Here is a 12,798-nt window from a genome sequence, read left to right as displayed (position 1 = left end):
GTCAACAACCTTAAGATAAAACAATACCTTCTTACGAGAATAACTGCAAAGGAACAATTTAAACTTTCAAATAAAATACACTCAGATCCCTGGAGCTCCATGGATGTTCTGTTGTTTGCCTAGACACTCATAAAGTAGAAACTCTAAGCCACATAACACACACCTTTTCAAGAACATGTTCAGGAATTGCTAAAATGCTGCAATTTTGTTTTAAAGTCAATCTAATTTATGTGACAGTTTACTTTTCTGCTTAATAGCACCATGCCTTAACTTCCTAGACTTGTCCATAATATTCCAAATAAATCTCTAAGTACAAGCCTGCATGGCTATGTTCTAATGTGGTTATTTTTCTGCCTTCTAAGGGAGTCAGAAATCAGAGCAGACATTTCATACTCCCTAGTGATTTCCAATTTAATATTTATTGGCAGGATGTGTGTTGCAGCAAATGAAACAGTTAAAGAGTTTGGAGATAGTTTATGAAAATTTAACCAGCTCTTTCTGGCATTGCAACAAAATAATCATGTGACAGAAAAGCTCAAAGTGCAATTTCTCAACCTGCAATGGATCCAGCTCATCAATATTGATCCACCCTTCTTGAGGCACAGTGGACAACGCCCTATGCATGCATAAATGTAACTAGTAACCACAACACTCTTAAAAGAGAAAGTAAGCCCAGCTTCTTTAATAATAGTTCCAGTGAAATTTCCCTACCTAGTCACATTAATTCATCAATGTTGTGCTCAGCTCCTCCACTTGTATATTCCTAATTTTCACTGTTCCATCAACCATAACCTTGTTTTTAAGGCTCCAAAGCTCCTTCCTGAAAGCTACCCTCCATTAAAAAGCACCTAACTTTTGATCAAAACTTTAGTCATCTATCCAACAGTTCAACATCAAATACTGTTTGATTCTCTCCTTCCAATATTAAAAATGCTCTATACATATAGAATGTTCCTTTAGAGACATTCTAAAGTCTTCAACACCTGAAGACTGTTCAGGCTTTAGTTTCCATTCACAAGTTGCACTTGACAGATCTTTATAATTTATGATTTGTCCTCCAATGAAGCAGCCATGCTAAAAATTGCTACTTTCCCAACCTGTAGTCCAAAAAGAGTCAATGCAAACAAATCAGCCAATAATTAGCCATAAAATCAACTACAGTCCCTGGGATTTGAGCAGCAAACTATTTTACACCCATGAACACAAAGATATTAAACATAATCTTTTATTTTTACATAGGCAATCCGGTGCAAAACAGCACAATAATACCTGCTCTAAAATACAATTAAAGATAAAGATAAGAATTTTCACATGTTCATTAAAATGAGGATGTGCTAGAGGAAGCCCACAAGTGTCACATTTCCAATGCCCACAACTTACAAACCTGAGCATCTTTGGAATATGGGAGGAAACCCACACAGTCACAGGAAGAACGTACAAATTCCTTACAGACAGCAGCAGAATTGAACCCCCGTCACTAGCATTGTAAAGTGATTACACCAACACTGTGCTACCGTGCTGCCCAAAGTAACATCTTAGTTAAGAGTTAACTAGCTTCAAATGTTGCAACAAAGCAATGCACACAAAATGCTGGAGGAACTCAGCAGGTCAGGCAGTACATCTTTTTATTCTGCCGTCTCTCCTCTTCCTTTCCAGTCCTAATGAAAAGTCTCTTTAAAAACCCAGCCTCCGTAAAAGAAGGGTACTGTCCAGCGGAGCGATCATTGTGGGAGCAGTCGTTGTCAGAGTGGTAAAGCTTTAGCTCAATAGGGATTCGGCAAGAACAGGCAGAGACAAAGTAAGTAAGCAAGTTCATTCCTTATTTCCTATTTTTTCTTTTTTATTTAACTCTTGAGAGAATAGGGCCAGTGTTCTGGATGGCTGATGTGGTATTTCCGGAAGACTACCAACTTTCCTGATGGCCACATCTGTACCTGGTGCATCGAGATGCAGCTCCTTAGAGCAGAGTTCTCCAACCACCGGTAGCATGTGCTACCAGGGCGCGAGGAAACGATATGATTCGGTGATATGAAACAACATGAATTAGCTGCACCTTTCCTCATTTCCTATCACACCCACTGTTGAACTTGAAGACACGCGAGGTCATCAGTCACCTAAACGCAGTGATACCCTGGTGCCAGGGATCACTGGTTGGCCTCAGGTAACCGGCCACCTTGCACAGCCGGCGAAAAGTGCCGTTGCTACTGGCCTGGAGCGCGGACAGATGGGTGCCGCCTCTAAACCTGTTTAGCACACCGAATGTTTGTGGGGAACCCGGTGCTAAAATATTTGTAGACGACCTAATTCGAGCTCAGGGTTTCGTAAGTAGCAGAGCAGCTACCTCGCTGCGATCTACTGAAAGTCATCCCTCGAGCCAAACTTTTGTCAGCCGATAGATCCTACTACCTACAAGAGGGGTGGGTGCCCGCCCTGTTGCACTCTTCACTCGGTCAGTCGCTCGCTCTCTCCGGACTGCGACCGCCACAGCCCCGGTACGGGGACCTCCAGCCCCTACCTTGTCCTCTCACCACACCCACAATCAGCCGCACCTGGCCAAGGCGTCTGGCGGGCAGGAGGCTGGAGTTCAGGCCCGCAGGCTGTCTAATAAGGCAATGAAGCCCTCAAAACTGCTTCGGTACCTTCAGCCCAAGCACCCTGCACTTAAAGACAAACCCGTTGAGTTTTTTGAGTGGAAAAAATGTGAGCAAGCAGGACAGAAGCAAGTGCTGAGAGCCACGAAAACTAAATTGCAGAATAGACTGGACATAAGGAACCCCCTTCGAGTATCGCTGTCTCCCATCACCCCTCGATGGGACCATCTCGTTGCAGGGAAACAAACTCAGGGTTCCCACTGATTCAGCGATATTGATGTGTTGCAATGATTTTATACGTTCATATGAGGAAAATAGGCGCTGTGTGTTTAATATCCAAACGTTACTTAAAAAGTTATAATGCTATTGACTTATAAGTAACTTATAATTGACTTATCACTATATTCATGCGAGTAAAATATGCGCTGTGTCTTAATATTAAATTTGTTAGATAAGCCCTTTTAGAAACGAAATTGAGTGCATTAGCCACTTATAAGTGACTTATAGTTGACTTATCACCTATATTCCAGTCATTATTAACACCCCCCACCCCCATCGGCTGGTCTGCGGTGCAAAAAAAGGTTGGTGACCCCTGCCTTAGAGGGCTTTTTGTGTTAAGGAAATGGAGCTGCAGCTCAATGACCTTCAGCCTGTTAGGGAAAGTGAAGCAGTAATAAACAAGAGCTAGCGAGGTAATCACCCCAAGGCTACAGGAGTCAGATAAATGGATGACTGTCAGGAGAAGAAAGGGAAAACGTCAGATAATGGAGAGCACCCCTGTGGCTGCCCCCACAACAATAAGTACTCCATTTTGAATACATTACGACCTTCCTGGGGGAAGCAACAGCAGCCATACCTCTGGCACAGAGTTAGCCCTGCGGCTCAGAAGGGAAGGGAACTGAAGAGAATGGCAGCAGTGATAAAGACTCCTTTAGTCAGGGGGTCAGACAGGTGGACCCAAAAGAAACACCAATAGTAGTATGACTCCCATGTGCCAGGGTCCGCGATGTTTCTCAACGCGTCCACAATATCCAGAAAAAGGAATGTGAGCAGCCAGATGTTGTGGTACATATTGGTATCAACAGCATAGGTAGAAAAAGGGAGGAGGTCCTAAAAACAGAATACCGGAAGTAGGAAGGAAGCTGAGAAGCTGGACCTCAAGGGTAGCCATCTTGGGATTGCTGCCTATGATAAAGTATGTAAAAGTGTTAACACGGTCAGTTAAACAAAAGTAGCCTGTTTTCTGCAAGAAACCTAGCTGATCAACAGATGTGCTAATTTCGCTATTCAATGCTGAGCAATATTTCTTCTCGAAGTTAGCCAGCTAGTGTTTCAGGGTACCTGTCTCCTTGTGCAGTCATGCACATAGATAAATCTGGCTCCAGCCTGTCTTGTGTGGGGGTATCTGAACGACTATATCCTGGTAGTTAGTTGGTGGACCGAGCAGGAATGTAAGGAAGGACAAGCCAACGACTGGGTACAAATGCAGACAATGCAAGGAGTTAAATTGTACCACAAAGGCAAAATTTAAAAGGGTGAAGTATGGGGTCTGAAGGTGCTGTATTTAAATACACATAGCATTTGGAATAAGATGAATGAACTCATGATGCAATTACAGATTGATCAGTATGACATTGTGGCATCAATGAATCATGGCTGAATGAAGGCCTTAGTTGGGAGCTTAACATCAAAGGATACACTTTGTATCGAAAAGACACGCAGGAAGGCATAGGTCAGGGATGGCCAACCTATGGCCATGCGCCAAAAGAGGCACATTGGATGATTAGAAGTGGTGCATTGCACCCCAGTGATAATAAAAAAGTAAGCCTACTCATGCAAAATATATTAACCAAAAACTGATTTGTAGAGAAAAAAAATCTATAACAGGAATTCAAGTAACTTAGAGCTACACACACAAAAAATGCTGGTGGAACACAGCAGGCCAGGCAGCATCTATAGGGAGAAGCACTGTCGACGTTTCGGGCCGAGACCGTTCGTCAGGACTAACTGAAAGGAAAGCTAGTAAGAGATTTGAAAATAGGAGGGGGAGGGGAAAATGCGAAATGATAGGAGAAGACAGGAGGGGGTGGGGTGATGCTAAGAGCTGAAAAGGTGATTGGCAAAAGGGATACAGAGCTGGAGAAGGGAAGGATCATGGGACAGGAGGCCTCGGGAGAAAGAAAGGGGGAGGGGAGCACCAGAGGGAGATGTAGAACAGGCAGAGTGATGGGCAGAAACAGAGAAAAAAAAAGGAGGGAAAAACTAAATATATCAGGGATGGGGTTAAGGAGGGGAGGAGGGGCATTGACGGAATTTAGAGAAGGCAATGTTCATGCCATCAGGTTGGAAGCTACCCAGCCTGTATATAAGGTGTTGTGCCCATCACTCTGCCTGTTCTCCATCTCCATAGGCCCGTTAGCCTAACCTCAGTGGTTGAGAAAGTGTTGGGAGTCTATTAAGGATGAGGTTTCGGGATACTTGGGCACGAATGATAAAATAAGTCAAAGTTAGCATGGTTTCTGTAAAGGGAAATCTTGTCTGACAAATTTGTTAGAGTTTTTCAAGGAAGTAACAAGCAGGGAGGACAAAGGAGAGGCAGTGGATGTCATTAACTTGAATTTTCAGAAGGCATGATAAGATGTCAAACACGAGGTTGTTTAACAAGATAAAATCCTACGACTTTATAGAAAAGATACCAGCACAGATAGAGAAATTGTTGACAGCCAGGAGGCAGTGAGTGGGAATAAAGGGGGCCTTTTCTGGTTGGCTGCCAGTGACTAGTGGTGTTGCTCAGGGGTCAGTATTGGGACCGATGCTTTTCACATTGTTTGTCAATGATTTAGGTAATGGAATCAATGGTTTTGTGGCAAAGTTTGCAGATGATACAAAGACAGGTCAAGGTATAGTTAGTGCTGAGGAAGCAATGCGATTGCATCAGCACTTAAGACAAACTGGAAGAATGTGCAAATGCATTTTGGTAAAAGGAACAATAATGCGGACTATTATCTAAATGGGGAGAAGGTTCAAACATCAGAGGTGCAGAGGGACTTGGGAGTCCTCGTGCAAGGCTCCCAGAAGGCTAATTTACAGGTTGAGTTGGTGGTAAGGCAGCAAATGCAATGTTGGCCTTTATTTCAAAGGGAATAGAATATAAAAGCAAGGAATGCTGAGGCTTTATAAGACACCAGTCAGGCTGCACTTGGTGTGTTGTCAACAGCGCTGGGCCCCATATCTCAGAAAGGATGGGTTATAAATTGAGAGAGTCCAGAGAAGGCTCACGAGGATGATTCTGGGGGTGAATGGGGTTAATATACAAGAAGCATTTGGCAGCTTTGGTCCTGTACTCCTTGGAATTTAGAAGAATGCAGGGGAATCTCATTGAACCTACAGAATGTTGAAAGGACTAGATAGGGTGGACATGGAAAGAATGTTTCCTATGGTGGGGGTAACCAGAACTAGAGGGTACAGCCTCAAAATTGAGGGGCGACCTTTTAGAATGGAGGTAAGGAGTAATTTATTTTGAGCCAGAGTAGTGAATCTGCAGAATGCTCTGCCACAGACTGAGGTACAGGCCGAGTCCATGGGTACATTTAAGGCAGAAGTTGATAGATTCCTGATCAGTCAGGGCATCAAAGGATATGGCAAGCAGGCAGGTGTACAAGATTGAGGGGGATCTGGGATCAGCCATGATGGAATGGCGTAGCAGAATCAATAGGCTGAATGGCTTAATTCTGCTCCTATGTCTTATGGCCCAAAACGCTGACTCTACATTCATTTCCATAGATGCTGAGTACCTCCAGCATTGTGTGTGTGTTACTCTGGATTTCCAGTATCTGCAGAATTTCTCGTGTGTATGGATTGCAACAAGGCTCATGCCCCATTATATTCCGCCTGGCCTTTCAGCTATGGAGAAGAGGGAAGGAAAATTCTGTAAATTTGTTCTGATCAGAAAAGTTGCTGAAGGCTAATACTCAAAACACTAGGTCAATCGAACCACAACTAAGTCGAAGAAGCACAAGGAGCAGCCTAAACGTGAAAGAGCAACAGGGAGCAGGTTTAGCTCAATTCATCCATCAATGGCCATCAATATCCCTAGATTGGGGTCTGTTGGATCTGGAGATAATCCTGTTCAAATGTTTTTTTGAAAGTCAAGAATGAGGTGCAGATCTTATAGATACAGCTGCTTTATTAGATGTCCAGAGTACAGGATAATGTCAGCTTGAAACTGCAAGTGTCCTTGTGCTCTCTCTTTACATTGGTAACTAGTTTAAACAGGATAGATAAGGGAGTTTTCCCTGCTGACAGACTTCATAAAATTGCAAGCTTACAAAGAAATTGTAGAAGTGCAGAACCTTAAATTACTGAAAATCAACTTAATATTTATAGACAAACTACTAATTATACATACAAGCAAGCATCAAGAAATTTCCTGTTGTTGCTCAATGCAAGACAAGTTTTTCACTCTATGTTGGAACATGTGACAACAATAAACCAATGCAAAAGGAAAAATAACATGTAAATAACAATTCAACAGGTGCCTCTGCATGAACCTTTGCATTGCTTTCAATCAACTTTAGTGCATCCCTCAGCATGTACTCATGTAGCCTGGAAAGTGAAAGTCAGCAAAATTCGCTACCAGTGGGGAAACCCCACAATGAAATGGGGCCACGTGAATGGCAATGAAGCTATGTAAATATAAAATGTTTTGACCAAGTGACACTAATGACACTAATAATGTAAAGTTTTGCTTAGTTTATTCTTTCTGTATATATTTTAATATAAAAAAGCTTATTTGTGAAATAGCATCAATTTAAAAACCCTAATAAATAGGACAGCTATATTTTTTTTCAGAATGTCCAAATTAAAACAATGGGTCAACTAGGCGTCCATAGTGTATACTGTTGTAGCTAGTCATGTAGATTTGGATTCTTCCAGTGTACAAGTTACACAATGTAGGCTAGAACAGGTATATGTCCTACTGCTTCTGCACCTTGGACCTCAGTACAGGGTATGTGAACCACAGAATGACACGGCACAGTAAGCAGCTTCAAAGACTGTATTTTCTGGCGCAGCTCTGAAAGATTTATCCATTTAGCAATTCATTGATTTTCCATTTATCCAATCCAGTTTAAATATTGATATTGAATACTTTACTTTTGAAGCGATGCATTTCAAATCATTACTATGTAAAAATATTTCACTGCCCTCTCATGCCCCTTCTCTCCTCTATCAGATTCCTTCTCCAGCCCTTTATCTTTTCTACCTATCCCTTCCCAGCTTCTCACTTCAACCCTCCCCTCCCCCACCAAGCCACCTTCTCCATCATCTGGCTTCAACTATCACATTCTGTAATGCGAAGGGTTAGTTTATTTGTCAGTCAAAAGCCTCTTCTCCCCTGCTGGTCATCAACTGGACCGTTTGAAAGATGCAGCAGCTCTTTCCCATTGGCTGCCTTGTGTGCATTTGCCCTGGTGTCCGGTTTCAGGTACCTCAGAGCATTCATGGTCACAACCAATGCTGAAGGACCATTAGGAAAGTCTGCTGTAGACAAAGGAGAGCCCACACGCACTCTTAGCTAAGTATCTGTTGAATGTTAAATTTTGTAGATGTGTAACGTGGGGAGACTTAATGAAGTACCTACTGAGCTTGAAGTGTTACTGAATGCTTCGTATTGTAGCTTGCGTAACTTAGAGTGGCTTAGATGTCTGGTTGAATGCTTTACTATTTGTCTGTAAATAAGTAACTCATATGCTTATTTGTAATCAGTGTCCTCTGTCTCACTTACCAAACCCATGAACCTGCTTCCTCGTAACACCTTCCAGCTTTAATTCCTTCTCCTCCCCGACTTCCTTATTCTGGTTTCTTCCCCCTCGTTTTCCAGTCCTAGTGAAGGGCTTCCAACCTGAAACATCAACTCCATTTCTTTTCATAGATGTTGTCTGACCTGCTGAATTCATCTAGCATTTTGTATGTGTTAAGCTAGATTTCCAGCATCCACATAATCTCTTCTCATTTTGACTCTGGCATTTTATCAATTTACCATAAAGTTTGTCTTCTGGTTATTTCTTGACCCATGGGAACAATTTCACCCTAATTATCAACCCCCCCTCAAAATATTAAACACCTCTGTTGCATTTCCAGTGAATACTGTTTACTCCAAGGAGATTGATCACAGTACCCCTAGTTCAGTCCCTTCCTACTTACATCCATGACACTTCACATACTCTTCTTTTCAATGATTTCATGTTCCCCAGCCCTGAGCATCTTATTTTCACAATGAATGTCCAATCCCTATACATCTCCATCCCGATCAGGAAGGCCTCAAAACTCTGTTTCTTTCTGGACACCAGGCCCAACAATTCCCCTCCACCACCACTCTCCTGTCTAGTGGAACTTGGCCTCACTCTTAATAATTTCTCCTTTGGTTCCTCCCACTTCCATCAATCAAAAGGTGTAGCCATGGGCACTTGCATGGGACCCAGCTATGCCTGCCTTTTTGACAACTATGTGGAACAGTCTATGTTCCAAGCCTAAACTGGTGTCCTTCAACCAATTTTCCAATGCTACATCAATGACTGCATTGGTGCTGCTTCCTCCACCCATGAGGAGCATGTCCACTTCATCAACTTTGCCTCCAATTTCCTCCCTGCCCTCAAATTTACCTGATCCATTCCCGACACCTCCCTCCCCTTTCTTGACGTCTCTGTCTCTGGAGCCAGCTTATCCAGATAGCCCTCCCTGGAGAGACAACACTTCACCTCTGAGTCTGTTGAAGTCATTTACCTTATCTGGTGCTCCCGGTGTGGCCACCTATATATTGGTGAGGCCCAATATATATAAATCCTTCTAGAGTCTCTCTACTTCCTCAAAACTACCTAACCCTCCACCTATTCACCCATCATCTGCAAACTTGGCCACAATGCCATCAATTGCATCATCCAAATTACTGACATATAATCCAAAAAGTCATCCCAACTCAGACCCTGTGAAGCACCACTGGTCACTGTCAACCAACCAGAAAAGGTTCCTTTTATTCCCACTTTTTGCCTCCTACCAATCAGTCGATGATCCATCTATGCTAGAATCTTTTCTGTAATACCATGGGCTCTTAACTTAAGCAGCTTCATGTGTGGCACCTTGTCAAAGACCTTCTGAAAATCCAAGTACACAGCGTCCACCAATTCCCCTTTGTCTAACCTGCTTGCTATTTCTTCAAAGAATTCAAAAAGATTTGACAGGCAAGAATTTTCCCTCAAGAAAACTATACTGTCTGCAGTACATTTTATCATGTGCCTCCAAGTACCCAAAAACCACATCATTAACAATTGACTCCAACAGCTTTCCAACCGCTGAGGTCAGACTAACTGACCTATAATTTCCTTTCTTCTGCCTCCCTCCCTTCTTGAAGAGTAGGATCAGAATCAGGTTTATTATATCAGTGGCATTTCTAATTTTCCAGTACTCTGGAACCATGCCAGAATCAATTGATTCTTGATAGATCATTGCTAATGCCTCCACAATTTCTTCAGCCATCTCTTTCAGAACTCTGGGATGTACACCATCTGGTCCAGGTGGCTTATCTACCTACCGACCTTAATTTCCCAAGCACCTTCTCCCTGTAATGACAACTTCACACACTTCTGGAATTCATTGCCTCCTGACACTTTCAAACTTCCAGTATACTGCTAGTCTCTCGTACTGATTAAGGAAACTTTCCTGAACACATTTGACAAGCTCTATCCCTTCTAATCCTTTTACAGTATGGGAGTCCCAGTCAACAATTAGAAAGTTAAAATCCACATGTTCACAAGATCCTTTTAGACCACTCAAGTTAAGCAATCACATGCTCCAAAAAGTCATGGCAACAGATTTCTCCAAGATTATAAAAAAAACAGCTTACAATTGCTACTATTTTTTCCAGTATTATTCAAAACTGTTACCTCCATGAGATGCTCCAGTGAAACATAACTTTGGTGAACAATACTTGGGTGAAGGGAATGTTAAGTGAAGTCACATTTGTTTTCTCATTAATCTGGGAACTATAAACATCCCAGTGAGATGCAAAACAGAACTTCGACTTGCCAAGTTCATCCTTAAAACTTGTTGACCCAGAAAACTCTTTCACAGCTCTGCTGTACCGATGGAAAGGCTCACATACATGAGAATGAAGTCCTCAGACTTCTCTTGACTTCCATGCAAAGACCTTGGAAGTCACAATACCTCCAGCTCACATTCCTAAAGCAGCCCCCTACAATCACTGAGTATGCAAGAATACTGTTCTCAGCACAACTTGGGGAAAATTTAAGAGCAAGCCTTCTGCATATACTATTTAAAATGACCAACTTTACAGACTGTTAATTGGCTCAAGGACATCAGCTATTCAACTGCAGTACCACAGTTGCTCTGATCTCCTGTTCTTGAAAACTGTTCACAAATACTTGTGCATGCTAGTAGATATATTTGCTGAAGGCAGTAGTAATAGCTTTAGTGCCAGCACACTGTAAAAGCAGCTTGACATTGTAGAGATCTGGGAAGAATATCTGGAACTATTCCAGTAGATGTGATATTACACCGTGCACACTGGACCACTGCAGGAGGCTGCACATCGCCAAAAAGTAGGACAGGTCTAAAATGTTAGTTTTAAAAGTGAAAAGATCTTTCAATTCTCGCCAACTGCCTCAGCAATTATCACAATCTCAGGTGCTGAGAGTAATTAGATCAGCTGCTCCCAAAAACCAGGTTCATAAATCAGATGATAAGCTGGGCCGTTCTAGAACAGCAGCCAGCACAAGGGCTCACTCACAACCACCAACCACACTTTTACTGCACAAATTTGAGGCTATTCAAAATTCTTGTGTCTGAATCCTAACTCACACTGTTTTGCTCACTGGTCTCACAGGCTCATAGTCTACAAATCCTCAACTTTCTTCATAAAATTCTCACAAATCTGAGACCCTTCTTAATTGCTGCAAATTCCTCTTCTCCTCTGGGTACTTTTAATTCAAATTAATACACATTCCCAATTTTAATCCACAACATGAACTCAAGTCTTCAGCTGCCTCTGTCCCAATCTCTGAAGCTAATCAGTGTCACACTCTCCTTGTGACTGCACGGATTTCTTACAGGTGCCCTCATTTCCTCCCGTATCAAGACACGCCACTTTGGAATTTGGTCACTGTACACTGACAATACTGTTGTTGGGCGATGGAAAATGTGGATGATTTGATTGGATATGAGAGAGAACAGGATTGCAGAGTAAAGGAAATGATGGGAATGCTTCAGAGCCAGCATAGACTATGTACAGGATGGCTTCCTTCCATGCTGTAAAAAGCCTCTCAACAACTCCAACATTTTTTTTAAATCACTTGAAACTGCTCCTTTAAACGTTTAGCTATCTGTTCTATTAAACCCTTGTATCCTGACATCAAATCTCTTTGAAAATGCTGGGAAAAGCACTGCAGTGCTTTGCTGCATTGGGAACACAGGTACATATAAAGGTATAACAATGTAGGACCACGACTGAAAATATCTAACAAGTCAACCTGCTCCCCATTAATTGTTGTGGGAGATGACTACATACTATTCTTCCAAATAGTCCAAGATATAAAAGAATTTCAGGATGTATATTGTATAAGTTTCTCTGACATTAAAGGTACCTATTGAAACCTCTAAGTGGAATTGACTGCCCTATGGCATTTATCTTGGAGGAATAATTAACGCTAATAAATATCGGAATGCTTTGCTGGGAATTGAGCATTTAGTTTGTTCAGAGTAGAAAGAGTCAAAACTGGAGTTGATGTGTTTCGACATTGGTAAGGACATCCATTCCCTCTCTGCCCATGTGTTGATGGCAGTTAAGACCAACTTCAAATTAAATTTATTATCAAGGTTCAAATATGTCACTATATACTACCCTGAGATTCATTTTCTTGCAGGCATTCACAGTAGAACAAAGAAATACGAAAGAATCATAGTAAACCAAATTGAAAAATCACACATAGACCAGACTAGATAAGAGAATGATGAACATTAATGAATCAAATGGGCATTTACAGCAATTCAGTCAGAAGCTGTCAGGCTGGGATTTAAACTTTGCTTTGAGATCAGTATTCCAAACATAACAATAATTACACGATTTATCCAGGATGTGACCATGTCCTTCCCCACAGCAGAATAAAACAATTAAATTTTCATAGCATCACACCAG

General features: G+C 42.0%; 1 protein-coding gene across 8 annotated transcripts in view; it reads right to left on the bottom strand.

The window, feature by feature from the left end:
- LOC140719621 (phosphatase and actin regulator 4-like) overlaps window positions 1-12,798 on the bottom strand; it is a 290,097-nt gene that overhangs the window by 188,914 nt on the left and 88,385 nt on the right. The window contains exon 2 of one of the 8 annotated variants that reach the window (XM_073034346.1): window positions 8,377-8,493. The exons of the other annotated variants lie outside the window; for them this stretch is intronic. The gene's annotated coding sequence lies outside the window, so the exon portion shown is untranslated. The remainder of the gene's footprint in view (window positions 1-8,376; window positions 8,494-12,798) is intronic. 8 annotated transcript variants of the gene reach the window in all.

The sequence above is a fragment of the Hemitrygon akajei genome, chromosome 32, assembly GCF_048418815.1.
Source record: "Hemitrygon akajei chromosome 32, sHemAka1.3, whole genome shotgun sequence".
Taxonomy (NCBI): domain Eukaryota; kingdom Metazoa; phylum Chordata; class Chondrichthyes; order Myliobatiformes; family Dasyatidae; genus Hemitrygon; species Hemitrygon akajei.
Note: the sequence above shows the minus strand (reverse complement) of the source record. Positions and strands in the feature narration are given on the sequence as shown.